Genomic DNA, 16,328 nt, shown 5'->3' on the forward strand with positions numbered 1-16,328 from the left:
AGATGAATAAAGATTCAAGACAAACACACGCCAGGGAAAGGAGTAGTGGGTGGGAATGGCTGAGAGAGAGAGGTGTTGAGACAGACATGGCACAAAGAAGGTAAAGAAGAGATAACAGGATGGAGAGAGACAGAAATGGGAAGAGAGAGAAAGAAGAGAGAAAGAGTGTATGAGTATTATGTGGAAGAAATACAGACCATGAGGAAGACAGACAGTCCCTGGCAAAAGAAGGAGGAAATGAGAGGCGGGAATATCAGAGAGAGAGAAGCTGACAAAGGGACAAGGTCAGAGTTCCTGGCACAAATAGGTTGGTCCATTTAAATTTCCAGTTCACTCGGGTTGTGCTCACAATTGTAAGTTAATAATTTTTAAGATTGTCTTGGAAGACATTTGCTTTCAGAGGTTAATTACTGTCTCAGATTCTCTGTTTTCTCAAGTTTCTGGGCAGCCTGAGTCGTCCTTGGGGGGGGAGAATTATCCACTAAGTAGGCCCTTTGTTCCCCTCACCTGTCTCACCAAAGGGGGGTTCTCCTTTGGCCTTCCCGACATGCTTTGTTTAATTCTTGAACTGTCTTGTCCCTGGAATTTGAGGCCTTTCCTCACATGTGTTGAGGAAAAATGTTTGGCATTCTGTTACTGTTCCTCACAGATTTTACAACACCCTTAGTGACACACAGGCAGGAGCTTTGGTTAAGTCTCGACACAACTGTGCGTTTATGGTCCCCAGTTTACGGATGGCAGCACTAAGGCTTGGCTACAGTCTAACCACATGCTCAAGGTCACAAGTGGACAGAGCTGGGGGAATAGGCTGCCTCCAGATCAGGGAAGCAATAGCAGACTACCAAATATTGGTAGGATCGCTGATGAAGACTTCAAGCAAATGAAACGCTGCCTCTGGAAAACTTGAGAGCCATGTATCTAAGGGACTACCGAGCTCCCTCTGAGCCCCGCTCCCGCACTAACTCTGCCCTCGCCGCCGAGCCAGAGGCGTGAGAAGGAAGTAAGCTCCGCAGGGGTGGGATTTCCCCAGGCACGGGCACCACAAGCTCTATCTTTCAGTAGAGGAAATGGGCCCTCACAGAGGTTAGCCAACTTGCCCAAGGTCACCCAGGAGTCAGCAGGGAGCCCAGGGCTCGCCCCCTGCCTCTATCGGATGGGCAGCGCTCTTGCCAGGGAGGGGCTAGCTGGCCAGCCCTGAGCGGGTGAGGTCCTAGGGCCGCCTTTGCGCCCACTCCCCGCGTCGCCGGCGCCCGTGGGGGCGGCCGTGGGGAGCGCCGGGCTGGGGGCTGGTGAGCCAGCGGAGCCCGGCCCGGCCGGCCGGCGAGAGGACGATGCACAGCGCCGCCAGGTGAGCTGGGGCGGGGGTCGGGCGCCCGCAGGCCTCCTGCGCGGGGGCTGCCGCCGGCACCCGAGGGGGCGGCGGGGAGGGCGCAGGCAGTGGCTGCGAGCGCGCGGCGGCGGCGGCGGCGGCAGCTCGGCTCCGCGCCTGGGGGCGGCCGCTGCAGTCTGCCGGGCGCCCGGCTCCCTCGCCTCGGGCAGCGGGTAGGTGCGGCCAGCGCGCCGGGGTCAGGACCCCGGGAGCCCACGTGGGCCGGTGGGGACGCGGCGGCGGCGGGGCGGCACTACCGAGTCCGGGACTTGGGGGTCCTGGGCTCCGGAGCCCGGGCTCTGCCGCAGGGATGGGCTGCGTGGCGTCTTACGGTGTAGGTGGGTTGGCTGGTGGTGTGAGACACGTCTCCAGCGTGGGACCACTGTAGGGTTGGGGCTAGTGCCCTGCACTTGTGTCCGTAAGTACTTGTGAAACTGCTGGTGTGTTCGCTGACTATATGAGGTTGTGCGTGTAAAGGATGTGTGTGTGTGAAGGTGAGAGAGAGGGAGAGAGAGGGAGAATGAAGAGAGAGCGTGAAAGAGACACAGGCTGTGCATCCTTAAGGGCATATGTCACCCGATACATGTGTGGACTGTATGGATGGTCCTGGATGTGTAAATGAGAGAGTGTACTCTGTCTAACTCTGTGCGTGTGTGTGACAAGATATGCATGTCCTGAGTGTATAACTGGCTGTGTGTGTAAGTGACCATGTGTGTGGGCACGCTGTGCTGCATGAAGCTTTCACAGTCACTGCCAGTACAAGCTTCCTGCAGTTGTCTGTCACAGAATCCCAACCCCAGAGTAAGATGCATTTCCCCTCAGCTTGCTACCCACTGTGTGGCACTGTGCTGTTAGTTGCCTTCGGAAGAAGTGGCCATTGATACAGGAAAGTGGTGGCTGGCAGAGGTGGAAAAGTCATGGGCTCCTCTTCCTAGAGTTCAATGTTAAGAGAAAATGTTGGGTTGACTTCGAGTTTGGTCCATTAAAATGAACAAAAAATGTTTCTTAGGGTTCAGGTTTGGCATGAACCAAAGGTGACTTTTGATGGAAGGACACTGAGGAAAATTTGCCCTCCTTGTCTTGATATTGCTGGGACGGACTCTCCAGGTCATAAAGCTGTGGCTGACCCCCGGGGCAGTGGGCGGTGTTTGCCTAGTCGTCCCCGGTGTGGAACTTCAGCCTCAGAGGTGATGGAGGAGGAGTTGCAGTATGCTGTTGGCGAGCACAGGTGGTGAAGGAAAAGGACACTGGTGATGGATGCGGTGCTCCAGAAACAAGGAAAGCGTCAGGACAGGGCACGAGACGCATGGAGCTCTGAGGAGCAGCTCTCACCCGGGAAATGATGAGGGTGGAAGAAAATAGTAAAAAGTGCAAAGGGCTTGCAGCATTCTCAAGTCATTTTTGAATCTTATGTTTATTTTTCCCATGCACCCTTACCCTAAGCTCTCTCTTGTGTTTGCATCATGTCCTCCCATGGGAAATGTCTTTATTATAATTATTATTATACAGTTTAGTGGTCTGTTATTTAAACACCAGGAGAACTGTAGCACATCAGAGCTAGTAGGAGTTTCAAGGAGTGTTCAGTTCAGCCCATGTTGAGCAGACAGAGGTCCCAGGGCCCAGAAGACAGTGGTGCTCTTCGTTCCTCTGAGTTACCTGGATTTCACTCCTGAAGCTGGTCCTTTGAGAGGCCTCAGTGGTCTTGGAACCAACAAATTGAATGTTTTCTTCCACTCAAGTTCTGCTGGACCTCCCTGACACTGTTCATCTCCTCACTCCTTCCCCAACTTCATCAACTAAGGAACAGCACCTGAAGCCCAACATGAGCGACCTGACACCCCAGACCACCTCCTGACTTTCCCATCTCTGTTTGAACCACCACCGTCCTCCAAGTCTCCTGGCTGACACCTTTTTCTTTCTCTTCTTCCTTCATCATTAGTGGGCACAGCTTAATCGATAGGCAAGTTTTATTCATTTTCCCTCAGTGCCTCTTGAATCTAAGTTTTTTTTTTATTCCTGCTGCCACCACCTTTTCAGGTGAGACCTATATTCAGGGATTTCTGGAGATAAGAACAGATGTGGACTGTGATCATTGAAAAACATGCAAAGCAAATGCACAAAAAGAGACCTTTGATATTATCACTGTCTGACTAATAAGTGAACTAAGTTCTTTGGAAGAGTCTAGACCTTCTGATGGTTGTAGCATTATGTGATCTGGATCAAGTCTCTTGGCCTTTCTAAATCTTAGTTTCTTCATCTGTGAAATGTGATGGAAGATTTCAAGTAGAATCTAGTTGCTAGATCATTTCTAAGGTCTCTTCTAGCTCTAAAATTCTGAGTGTCATTGATGTTCTTTGTTTTAATGAGAAACATTTCCCCTAATGCCTTATGATTACGTTCTAGTATCTAACCATCTTTTTAAAAACATTCAGTGTGTCTTTAGGGAAAGGAACGAGGCAAAGGGAAAAGGATGAAAATGCGCTATTGGCTTAAGTTTGTGATTGAGGGTGAGTTGCACACATCGTCTTAAAGTTGAAGGAATCTCAGAGGTCACCCATTTTCACCTCCCATCAAGTGCCAGAATCTTCCATGCCATTGCCTTTCTGAAAATTGAAAAAAATGTGTCAAGTCTTATTAAGATAACTTATTCAGATAACAGTGTTGTAATTCAGGGTTTCTCGAACCTCTGTACTTTTGACATTTTGTGCTAGATAACTTTTTGTTGTGAGGAACTGTCCTGTGCCTCATGGGATGTTTAGCAGCATCTCTGGTACCCATTAGATGCCAGTAGCATCAGCCAGTTGTGACAACCAAAAATATCTTCAGACATTACCGGTGTCTTCTTGGCAAGTTCCCCAAACACCAACCGTCGTTAAGAACCACTGTTGCAATTCAAACACAAGTCGTGGGGGCCTTGTACAGAAATATTCTACAGCAAAGTATTATAATAAACAGATGAGCTGCTGTGTTGCCAGCTCCTTTTCCACCCCTTTCCAGGGTAGCCACCTGCACATATTTACCTTTTTCCCTCCTGGTTTCTCACTGCCTTGTTGCTATGCCTGGAAATGCTCAAGATGCTGCTGAAGGCTGAGAAGCGTTTTAGAGACAATATCATAGTAATCCTAATGGCTCGCATTAATCCAGCCCTTGTTATGTGCCAGGCACAGTTCCAAATGCTTTACATGGATTATCTCATTTAATTTTTGTTAAGAATCTATGAAAGAGAGACTTTTAGTCCCCCCCATTTTAGAGATCAGGTAACTCAAACTTGGAGAAGTGGAATAACACGCTCAAATTCTCTCAGCTGTGAGGCAGTGGGGCTGGGGTTGGAGCGTGTGTTGTCTGACTCCAGAGTCGGCGTTCTGAGCCTTCACACTAAACTGCCTTCTGTGAATGGGGTCTTGATGTTACGGGGTGGAAGTGATCTTAAACAGCATCTAGTTCAATTGTAGAACGAAGTCTGCTTCTAGGAAGGCTAGAGACTGTGAGGTTGGTACTTGTGTTCAGTTGAAATAATGTGATTTCTCCCCTTTTTTGTCTTCTCCTCTTTCTTTGTTTTTCAGGTTACTCAGAAATAGCTCCAAGGCGTATGCAGAGTGAGAGGGGTGGTGGCGGGGCTGGTAGCTTGGGGGAGGGGCTTGGGGAAAGGAAGGATGGTGAAAAGGAGCAAACAATGGATGAGACATTTCTTTTTCGGTTAAGTCATTGCCATCATCTAAACTTTGGATACCTATCCTATCACCAAAATTAAAGTTGCTGTATTTTTATCAACTCCTTCCTTCTGTGCCAGAGTTGGGGTCTGAGAATTTGCATTTCTAATAGGTTCCCAGGTGATGCTGGTGCTGCTCGTCCAGGGACCGGAATCTGAGAACTACATGGTGAAGATCTAGATACCTAAATAAAGCTCTCGGCCACCCACCTGAGATTTTTTAACAAAAAGATATTTTTAAGATAACATTTGGAGTTATGAGAATCAATGGATAGAGCAAGACTGAAAGAACAATACCTCCTGAGGGACTAATTGACATCTCTCACTAAGCATTTAAGCTTTGCCTCTCATTTTGAATTTCAGAAAAACCTTTGCTTTTTCTCAGTTATGGTACTTCTAGGTTGGATTAATTCTGATCTTAGATCTTTTCATGTTCCCTGCTTCCACCTACCCCTGCCACTACTTCAATTTGGATGATAAAATCCTCATTATTCACCAGATAATCCAAAAAGAAGAAGTCCTTTAATATCTTGTCTACTGCCAGATAAATTCTGACTAGTCCTTCTGAGATTGAGAAAAACCTGTTATCTCTGCATCCAGGTTTTGTTTCCTGTGTAGTTGTACTTTTCTCCCTTTCAAATCGACATGAGCACAGTGAAGACATCCAACAGAAACTCACGTCAGAACATTTCTGTGTAACTGATTAGAGTTTTAACAATCTCAATCAGAAAAAATTTCTTTTAAAACCAAATTACAAACTCAATCAACTCCTTCCTTCTTCTGGACAGATCTTCTATCAGCATCTGTTTCTTTTTGCACGACCACACATTCTCCACCTAAACAAGGTGACTCCAAGTACTTGCTCAGAAAGATTTAGTGATTCTGAGACTCAGATGCAATTTAAATACTTTACCAAATATTTACTATGTACTGTGGAGTTATATACATCTAGTCTTTTTTGATTTTTATATTAACCCCTGAGAGAAGGGGTGTTTCTCTTGTTTACAGATGCGGAAATCAAGGCCCGGAAACTAATAAACTCTTGTATTATTAGAAGGCTAATTGTGAATACATATTTTTGCTTATACATAATAAAAGCCAACACTGGCTTGTTTAAGCAGAAATTGGAATTTATTGGAAGGACATGGAGCTTTTCTCATCAATTCAAGGAATTAGACCCCGGGAAGGATTGGAACCAGGCCATCTCCAGAGAACTCAGCTCCAGGAGTCACAGTCTTTTCCCCATTGCTCTGCCATTAATGTGGCACATTTCCATGAGTGTGTCTGTCGGTTCAAATTCTCAAGAGAGAGAATCTGATTGGCCCAATTATTTGCAGCCAAGAAGTCACAGCGGAAGCATAGTTGCCGTGGGTTCGCTCTTGTAGTTGAGGTAGACATTCCCAGTGTGAGTGGTCTAGTGGATGCTTGGATGAATATCTCCTGTTGTCACACAGCTAGTGTGGCAGGGACAGAATCTGAATTCAGATTTGACTCCAAATCCAGTGCATTTCTCCTACCAAAAGGAGATTTGATAGAGAAACACATTTATTTGGCGTGTAATAATGGCCACTTGCCTTTATTTTCGAGGTTCCCTCATCTTAGGCATTCCCTGCAGAGAGTCCTGCTGCTTCCGTTCGTGCATACCTCCTCATTTCTGATATTTCTATGGCTGCATCCTGGTCCTCTCTGGCCCTCTGGTTTCTATGCCATGTAGCCTAGCTTCTCGTTCTGCTCATGCATGTCATGTCTCTGGCTCACCTAGCTGAGCTCTGACTTACAGATTGTAAGAGTTGAAAGGATCTATCATCTTGTCCCATCTTTTACCCGTACAGTAAATAATCATTACTAATGTATGCTAAGCACTTACTGTGAGCATGACTGAGAGCTCTATGTCTTGTCTGACTCTTCTAACAACTCTTTTTAGAAAATTTCCCAATATTTTATTGTAAAAAACATGTTTAAGAGAAAAATTAGAAGAATTGTATAGTGAACACTCATATACTCACCTCATAACTAACGTTTTACTAACTTGCTTTATCATATTTCTATCCAATCTTTTATCCATTCATCAATCCGTTTTTGGGATGATTACAAAGTAAGCTGCTGTTTCTTTTTTTTTTCCCAAAGATTTTATTTTTTCCTTTTTCCCCCCAAACCCCCTGGTACATAGTTGTATATTCTTCGTTGTGGGTCCTTCTAGTTGTGGCATGTGGGACGCTGCCTCAGCATGGTTTGATGAGCAGTGCCATGTCTGCACCCAGGATTCGAACCAACGAAACACTGGGCCGCCTGCAGCAAAGTGCGCGAACTTAACCACTCAGCCACGGGGCCAGCCCTGCTGCTGTTTCTTATTCTGTTTTATAATTGGGAAACTGAGACCGAGACCGGTGAAGTGACTTGCCCAAGGTCACTCATGAGGAGGTGATGGATTTAACATTGGCAGTCTGACTCCCAAAACCACTTTCTTAACCATCAAGCAGCATTGTATCTCCTGGAAGGAGAGAAGGAAGGACTCACTCAAGGTCGGTTAGTGGTAGGTCCCAGGTCATCTGACTCTCAAGCCCTGAAATTTCCATTACATTGAGCCATGATAAATAGTCTACTTCCCAAGTAGAATTAGTATTTCCCCTGTTCCACGAAGATCTGCAGGTTTGGTACTTTACAACCTACCCCAGATCTCTGGAAAATCTGATTTTGACACGGATGATTCTACAAAATGAATACACTCTTTCTCACTTTTCAACATTTTAAAATAATTTGTGGAAATGACAGGCTGGGAAATAACCATTTTAGACAACTTTTTACAGCATTCAGAGGACTTTCACATGTGTTGTCTTATTTGAGCCTCATGAGTAGTAGCAGATGTGCGAGACAGGTGGGCTGGATATCTTAACCACATTGAACTGCTGGAGACCTGGTGCTCAGAGAAACAGAGGAGCTCAGAGCCCCGTGATGCTAAGAGAGAAGTTGGGCCTTGATAAAAACTTAGACTCTTTTTTGTTTGTGTGTTTTTTTAAAGATTTTATTTTTCCTTTTTCTCCCAAAGACCCTCGGTACATAGTTGTGTATTTTTAGTTGTGGGTCCTTCTAGTTGTGGCACGTGGGATGCCGCCTCAGCATGGCTTGATGAGCAGTGCCATGTCCGCGCCCAGGATTTGAACCAGTGAAACTCTGGGCCGCCGAAGCGGAGCATGCAAACTCAATCACTCGGCCATGGTGCCAGCCACAAACTTAGCCTCTTTTAAGTGTCAGTAGGTCTTGAGGAGCTACATAAATATCTAGTTAGTAAAGCTGAGCTGGAGAAGTTGAGAGGCAGGACTGTTGAGATCTGGATCCTTTATGGGATAACTTAGTGGTTTAAGGGCTGGGCTCTGAAGCTGTGGCCTGGTGTGGCCTCGGACAGCATCTCCTTTCTATGCCTTATTTCTTCATCCGTGAAATGGGGATAATTGCTGTAGTCCTTCACCGTGTGATGTGAAGATGAAATGAGGTAACACATGTGAAGGGTTTAGTACCTGGAATGTGTTCCCCAAGCATCAGTTATGGAAACGTGTCATTACTGGTCCCCTGCTTCATCCCTGGGAGTCTTCTCTTCTGTGTTGAATGAGCCCCTCTCAAATCTATAGGTACTACTTTATCTTTTCCCTGAGGGGTGTGTTTAGGAACTAGTGGAAGGAGACTGTGGGCAGCAGCCTTCTGGGAGGTACCATCTTATTGGTCCCATAAAGATGCAGATTCTGCTCCAGAACTTCGTCTAAGCTCTAAATAGCCCATGTCCTTTGAGATTGTGCTGGCACGCTTAATTGTATTTGATAATCATCACACGATATCTGAAGCAGAGAGTTTGGTATAAAGTGTTTTCTTCTCCAGGAGGTTCAACGAAATGGAAAAGGGTGAGGACAGAAGAGGTAAATATTGCTGGCAGAGACCTTCCTCTTGGCATGTACAGCGAATACTGTAATCTTGGTCTCTTAGCCCGTGAGGCATTTAAACAGCTATGGGAAAACTATGAAAGAGGATTTCAGAAGGGTGTGCTCACCGGGGTGGATTGTGATCCATCCTTGAAGCGTTTCCCATACTGCTCTTCATGAATCACCTGCGCCAAAATCACGGGAAGTTTGTTAAAATGGAATTCCTGGACCTACTGATTCAGAAATGCTTTGATTGAGGCACCTGAATCTGCAATTTTGCAAGTGATTTTTAGTTACTTTAATGTTTGAGAACCACTGCTGTCAACAGCATAATTCTGCAAGGTCCAAAACACTAATTTCGAAGACTTAATTTAGATGGAATGCAAATTTTGGTTTGACCGGCTCCCAATTCCAGGCCTTTGAAATCAGTGGTGATAAGACCCTTTGGGCATTCTCAGACCTGGCTTTCAGGGACCTATCCTAGAGAGAAGAGGGATAATTTCTGTAACCACATCCCAAAGGTGGGGAGATCAGCCCCCAGGTGCATTGCTGCCTTTGTGGAGAAGCGGAGTAGGACCACCCAGCCTCCAGGGACTGGGGCACTGCCAAGCTGGAGACCACCTTGTTACAATAGCTGGCTAACATTATACTGTGGACTCACTGGGCACCTGCCTTATAAGTATTCAGTTTCATTTATTTTTTGTAATAACCTTGTGAGGTTGGTATTATGCTTATCCCCATTATACAGATGAAGCCACTGAGGCTGAGAGAAGTAATTTGTCCAAGGGCATACTGGTAATTGATAGAACTAGGACACATTCCAAGGCTGTGCTTTGAATCAGGGGTTGGCAAACTGTCTGACCGGCTGCCTGTTTTTGTATGGCCTGTGAGCTAAGAATGGTTTTTACATTTTTTAGTTGTTGGAAAAATCCAAAAGAAGAATACTATTTTGTGACAAGTGAAAATTATATGAAATTCAAATTTGGTGTCCATAAGTGTATTTTACTGGAAAACAGCCATGCTCGTTCATTTATTTATTGTCTGTGTCTGTTTTCGTACTACAACAGAATTGAGTTGTTGTAATGATGATCTTATGCTTGAAAAAGCCTAAGTATTTGCTAAATGGCCCTTTACGGAAAAAAATGTGCCAACTTCTGCTTTAAACCACTATGTCAGTGTTTCCCAAACTTTAGTCATTTGAGTACTACCTTTGTGAGTCTTGCCACCTTCTCATGCCATCTGGAACATTGCATAGCACTTTTCTTTAGATCAATTAGTTTTCTTTAAATAAATTTGTTTTACAAGAAACGCGAATGTCAGTGAAAACCAGTACCAATTGCAAGAAATAGAAGGTGATTGTAAAAACAAATGCAACATACACAAAACAGTGTATCAGATTTCAGCTAAATGGTTGGAGCAGATACTGTCATTGTTCCTCCCATTTTCCTGCAGCTCTCCTCATTTCTGTGTACCATATCCTGACTTCCAATGATGAATGCACATTTTTAGAGGGCTGCCCTCAGTCTGTTGGAATTGACTCTGCTCAAAGCACAGTGGGCTGTAGATGCCTGGGAATCCTGTCCCCCTGTGGACAGCCATTGACCAATAAATGATGGTGTGGGAGTATCAGTACTCCAGTTCTCTCCCTACTTGTCCAGGATGACTCTGAGGCACATGTTTTACACCATTTCCTGGAACTTCCCTGTGGTATTAAGCTTCAGTGGCTTAATAATACCTTTTTCATTGGCTGCCTTTCATGCCCTTTCCTCATCACTCCACCAGTATACCTGCACCTGCCAAATAACTATTTATTTATTTAATCCTCATTTATTTAATCCTCATCTCAAGATCTACTTCTTTAGGGGACCTCAGTAAGACAATAGTGTTTCTAGCAAAAGACTGTGAGCCTGGGACCTGTTTTTCTTTATTATAAAGGAGAGATTACCAAATATCAGGAAGGTGTCAAAGATAACCTAACTCTAATTTGAGTCCTTTTCTTCAACATAAATAACAGTGATTAAAAAAGAAAATGAAAAGAGAACGTATTTTCACCATATTATCCAATCGTACTTTAATGCTGTATCCACCTACTGCCTAATATCATGTGCTTTGTCCAGTGACATGAGAACCACACTTCGGGAAAGGATATTTTACCTTAAATTGTGGTCCCCAGACCAGCAGCATCAGCAATACCTGGAAACTTATTAGAAATGCAAATTCTCTACTCTAAACCTACTGAATCAGAAACTTGAGGGAGGGGCCCAGTCATTGTGTTTAACAGGCCTCCAGGTGATTCTTATGCATGCTTAAACTTGAGAACCAGCGCTCTGCAGTAAACAGCCTCATATTTAGTTCTGCTCTCATTGCATTCCTGGATTTCATCAGAATTCAGAATCATCCAAGTCTCTCTTCCTCCCCTCAGACGTGACTGACTGATGGTTTTCTGCCTTCTGTTTGAGCCTCCCACTGAGGTGGACCTTGTTGCTTGCCAAGGCACACAGGTCAATAATTGGACAGCTTGGATGTTGCAGGAGCTACTTCATAGTGAGTCTCAAACTTCTCTTGAGGCTTCCACACATCTCTCCTTTGGAGACACAAAGACAAGGCTAATTCCTTCTCTAATTATCAAGTAGAACTTTCATATCCTGTCAGACTGGTCATTCAGCAAGTAATTAACTGATCGTGTTCTATATCTCTTTCCTCATAGAATCTGTGGCCGTATTGGGAGTGAGACATTACTCAAGTGATCGGAAAAGTAAATATATAAATAAATGCCTCCTGAATCTTCTTTTTTCCATCATGAAATATCCAGATCTGTATTTAATTGGATCTGATTTCTTGTAACCTCACTCTCCTCGTCACATTCTTTGGTGGGGCGGAAATCTCTTCCTTTAAAAAAATCTGATTTCTAGGAATGCTCTAGATATGATGCGGGGTCGGTGAGCCGAGGAGTTGAAAGAAAGATTTCTTGGACTCTCAAGGTCTGGCAGTAGTGCTCTTTTATTTAGAGAATAGCATGGGGACAGGATCTATGGGCAGTCAGAGCTGCTGCGTGAGGATAGGACCTACGGGCAGGAGGAGCTGCTGCTGCTGCCACTGCTGCTGCAAACATGGGTTGAGAGTAGGGCTGAATTTAAGGCATAGGTATGTGAGTTCTCTCTTTACAAGACAAAGGAAAGAATATGTAAAAAGAGTTGTTAAAATGGTATCAGTGCTGGTAGGGTCTGGTTATTGGGTGGTCCTATAACTTTTAGATAAGAATCTAAATATTAAATATACCACCTTAAATATTATCTTCAGCTAAAGACAAAGGAGGATGCTGGGGGTGGGGGGCAGTTACATGAGGTTGCCAGACAGTAAACAACTTAAGTCCTTGACTTCTCCATTAAGAGTTTCCAGAGATAAGGCCATACCACCTTCCTCCTGGTGCAGAGAGGAACACACCCCCCAGATGGAGACTTCCTTCACAAATGCAAACGTCTCTCATCAAAGGGCAAGCAAATTCCACTCCTCAGAGCCTCCTTCTCATCTGCAGTTTTTAGAAGTAACCAGCCTAAAATCCTCATCAGATATACACTGTTCAGTGCTACATGAAAGGGAAGTTCATGGTTCTCCTTTACTTTTCCTATAATCCATTCTTTTCCCCAAAAGGTGGATTGAGTATGCCTCTTCAACATTCTTTCGTAGGTTAAGGGCTCTTTTTAAAATCAGTTTTTGACAAAGAGGCTAAAGTTCCTGGCTGAAAAATGTTTATTTACCCAGGAAGGATATTTTCTTAGTTAGTTGGAAAAAAGTGAAAAGCCATTTTGCATCCTAGCTGTACGTGTCAGCATGGTGGTCCCTTAAGCGTAACTGAATTGGCATCTGTATGGATTTTCAGTCATGGAAATAAAACACCTAGAAGCTTTTTATTTAGGACTAAATCTTTCTAGACAACTTAGCCCAAATGGCATTTTGATTACGAGCCCTAGAAAGAGACACTTGCAAATGAAGGTCCAGCTTCTGGATCACAGGCTCTTGTTTTTTTTTTTTTTTTTATAATGGCTTATACACATTTTTACTTGTACATTGCCATTTAGATGCCTAAATAAACAATTAATATGATCTTTTTCAGGACTAATTTAAAAGAGAAGTTCTTTTAAAGAGTATGTATTAACTGCTTGAGGTAAAAAAATTTGCTGAGACAGCATCCTACAAATTCCAAATATTTTCCAGGAAACAAAGTCCGAGTAAATATCTGAGGAGAAGAATTTTCTTCTGTGATTTAGTGAGAATTTGCACAGTTGCAAGTTTTCAGATGATGCAAGAACTTTTTTCACAGTAAAGGAGACTAGGACATCCTGATCCACCTGATCTGCCATGGGCTGTAGAAGACTATTTGGGGGGTGCTTGTGTCTTTGATCCTGGTGAGGCTGCATGTTTTGGGACATATGGCTGGCAGAGAGTTAGGGCAGCGAGGTGATGAGGCCAACAACTGACATTTGACAGCTAACTCTTACCAGGTATCTGGCCGTGTTTGATTACATATTACATTACTCTTCTTTTTGTCCTACCTGCTCAGAAATGTCTGTGATCATGCTAAGTACATGGAGCCTGTTTGAGACCGTTTATATGAATTGAGGGTGCATCCTTTTGTAAAACTGGAAAATGATTGGAAAACTTGGTCTTTGGCTGGGGATAGGAGAGGCAGAACTAACATGGGCCATCACAGTCCTACAATTTTAGCATTGGAAGAAACCCTATCGGTCACTAAAATCACAGTTCTCATTTAAACATCCTTAAACAGTCACGTGCTCCCTAAATGCCTCCAGTGACAAGCAACTCACCTGTTCAAAATTTCTTTGAACTTCTGAGAAGCTCTAATTACTTGAAATTTCTCCCTTTTCTCACCCCGCCCAACACCCTCTGGCCCAGTCCATTCTACAGTTGGGGAAATTGAGACCCAGATTGGTGAACAGACTTGCTTGAGAATGGGAACAGTGAGTTAGTAGCAGGGTCAGGCTGAAAACCCAGGCCTAGTGACTCCTGGTCCAGTACTCCTTCCATTATGTCAAACTCTCACCCTCAATATGGTTATTAAAATAAATAATTATTCCTGACACTTGTCCAAAACAAAAGTATTGGAATATGCCCTTTACTGTAGAAATTTAACCCAAGTAGGCATGCTCTATAAAGAAACGTGGTCAATCCAGGCATACTTATGTGTTGACATCCGGCCATTGAGCCAAAACCCAAGAAAAGAACGCCCAAGTGCAGCAAAGCAAGCTGAGGTTAGGACGCAGCTCCAGGTTGGCAGATGTTGGCCCTGTACCAAACTACATCGATATTTCACTCCAATAGTTGGGGAGTGTTTACAGGTGAGCCCTGTGCTTGCACTTCTCTTAATAGAGATGCAACTACACACCTTCTGTTAACCATTAACAACTGTTCCACCGCAATCTCTCAGAGTATTCTGAATAAAAGAACAAGGATAAAGATAGGGTATGCTTACCTTTTGGGTTTGCCCTTTAGTTATTTGAAATTTGTAAGCCAGAAAACTAAGGGTTGGAATCAGCATTGGGTGGCATAAATCAGAGGATCTCTTCCTTCTCCTTCTCCTCCTTTTTCGAGGAAAGATCAGTGTCAATGTATACAACGAGGAAAAGAAGCTCCAAGGAATCTGATAGAGTTGTAGGTTACTGTAGTTTTACTTTTGTGACAAAATGTTTTGAATAATTCCAGTAGCTTGAGCTTGTCCTGGCCCTAAGAGAATACTGAGACCTTCCCTTGTACGTCACCTGGTAGAAGGGCTTGTCTGATTCCCTCCTCCCACTTTCCTAGGACTTGCCATGTTCTTTTTCTGGTTATAATGATCTGGGACTGTCTTTCTGAAGGAAACCAACATGGAAGGTAGCTCTCCTTGTCCCTTAGACAAGGATACAGCATGAGTGTCATTAAAACACACACACGACACACACACACACATACACAGGCACAGAAGGTCTAACTTAATTTCAAATTGGCAGAATTTTTAGAAGTGACATAGCTTGTACCTGAGCATAGGAGATGCTCTCAGTTGATTGTTTTTAATTAACTAGATAATGTTTGTTAAGGAGACAGAAATATAAGTATGCAAGATAAAACACTGGCTCCTTGCACACCACTCTCACTCTATACAATCTTCCCAAGAAGAGATGTCCCTATAGTCATGGCTCTGATTAGTTGTCCCTGGTGAGCATGACAGAAAATAGTGGACTGTGATTGACTAATCAAATCAGGATAGCTACTAATCATCAACTTCTCTTCTGTTACTGTTCCTTTCTCTTACAGAACACATGCCGTCTCACTGGCTTGTTAAATGGCAGTCATGTTAAATTGGCTCATTGGGTTTCAATGAGCAAAATATAAGTATATATATTGCCTATGAATATATAAGGTTTTCCCAATGTTATAACATTTTCAAATGCAGTTTCAGTGAGGTGAACTTTAGCTATCTTTTAACTGGTTTTCTTAGCTCCAGTTTTTCTTCCTTCTAGTTTATATACAAACATGATATTGATTTTCTTGTCTATTACTCAGGATTCTTTTGGTTGCAAATAATAGCTGGAACCCAACTCAAACTGGCTTATGGAGGAAAAAAAAAGGTATTTGTTAGCTCATATAATTGGGAAGTTCAAGTGTAAAACTAAGATACTGCTGGATTTTACACCTCAAATTATGTCATCAAGACACTGGCACTCTGTCTGCTTTCCCTTGGGTTAGCTTATTTCTCAGACAGGCTCTCCTCACAGAGTGGTGATGATGGCCTGGCCACTGATAGCTTCAGACTGAAAGTCTGTCAGTTTAGCAACACCAGGGGAAAGAGAGACTTTTTCTTACAAAAAATCCCAGAGCTAGCTTTCACTAGTCTAGCTGGTGAGCTAACGAATCATGGCCAGAGAATGGACTGTTCTGGTTGGTCAGTAGTGGGGAGGAAAATTTTTTCTTCTGCTCTTCTAGGTTCTTCTGAGTGGTCTAAGAATTAAATTGACGTAAGACAGATTAACAGGAGAAAATCAAATTTAATTTCATACGTATGGGGGCTCCATAAAAATATGAGGCCCAAACAAGTGACCAAAGCAGATAGCTTTCATACCTTTCAGACAAAGAAACAATACATTTGTGAAGAACTTACAAAAGAAAAAACTTAGGCTTGGGTACTAATTAGTGAATAAACTAAGCAGAGTATGTTTACACAGCCTTCTCGACCATGAATTCCCTCTCTCTGGCAATAAGGGTGTCCCTCCACCTCCTGGTGTGGGCAGAGTACCTTTCACATGGGAATTTATTTCCTGCTTTCAGGGGGACAAAGGAGAGTTAG

General features: G+C 43.8%; 1 protein-coding gene across 13 annotated transcripts in view; it reads left to right on the forward strand.

Annotated features, from left to right (window-relative positions):
- Positions 1 to 829: 829 nt before the first annotated feature.
- HTR4 (5-hydroxytryptamine receptor 4) overlaps positions 830 to 16,328 on the forward strand; it is a 171,215-nt gene continuing 155,716 nt past the window's right edge. For 5 of the 13 annotated variants that reach the window (XR_011525116.1, XM_070569251.1, XM_070569254.1 and 2 more), the window contains exon 1: positions 1,051 to 1,348. The gene's annotated coding sequence lies outside the window, so the exon portion shown is untranslated. The other 8 variants (XM_070569244.1, XM_070569248.1, XM_008523317.2 and 5 more) reach the window with 6 other exon arrangements.

This window comes from Equus przewalskii, chromosome 13 (assembly GCF_037783145.1).
Source record: "Equus przewalskii isolate Varuska chromosome 13, EquPr2, whole genome shotgun sequence".
Lineage (NCBI taxonomy): Eukaryota > Metazoa > Chordata > Mammalia > Perissodactyla > Equidae > Equus > Equus przewalskii.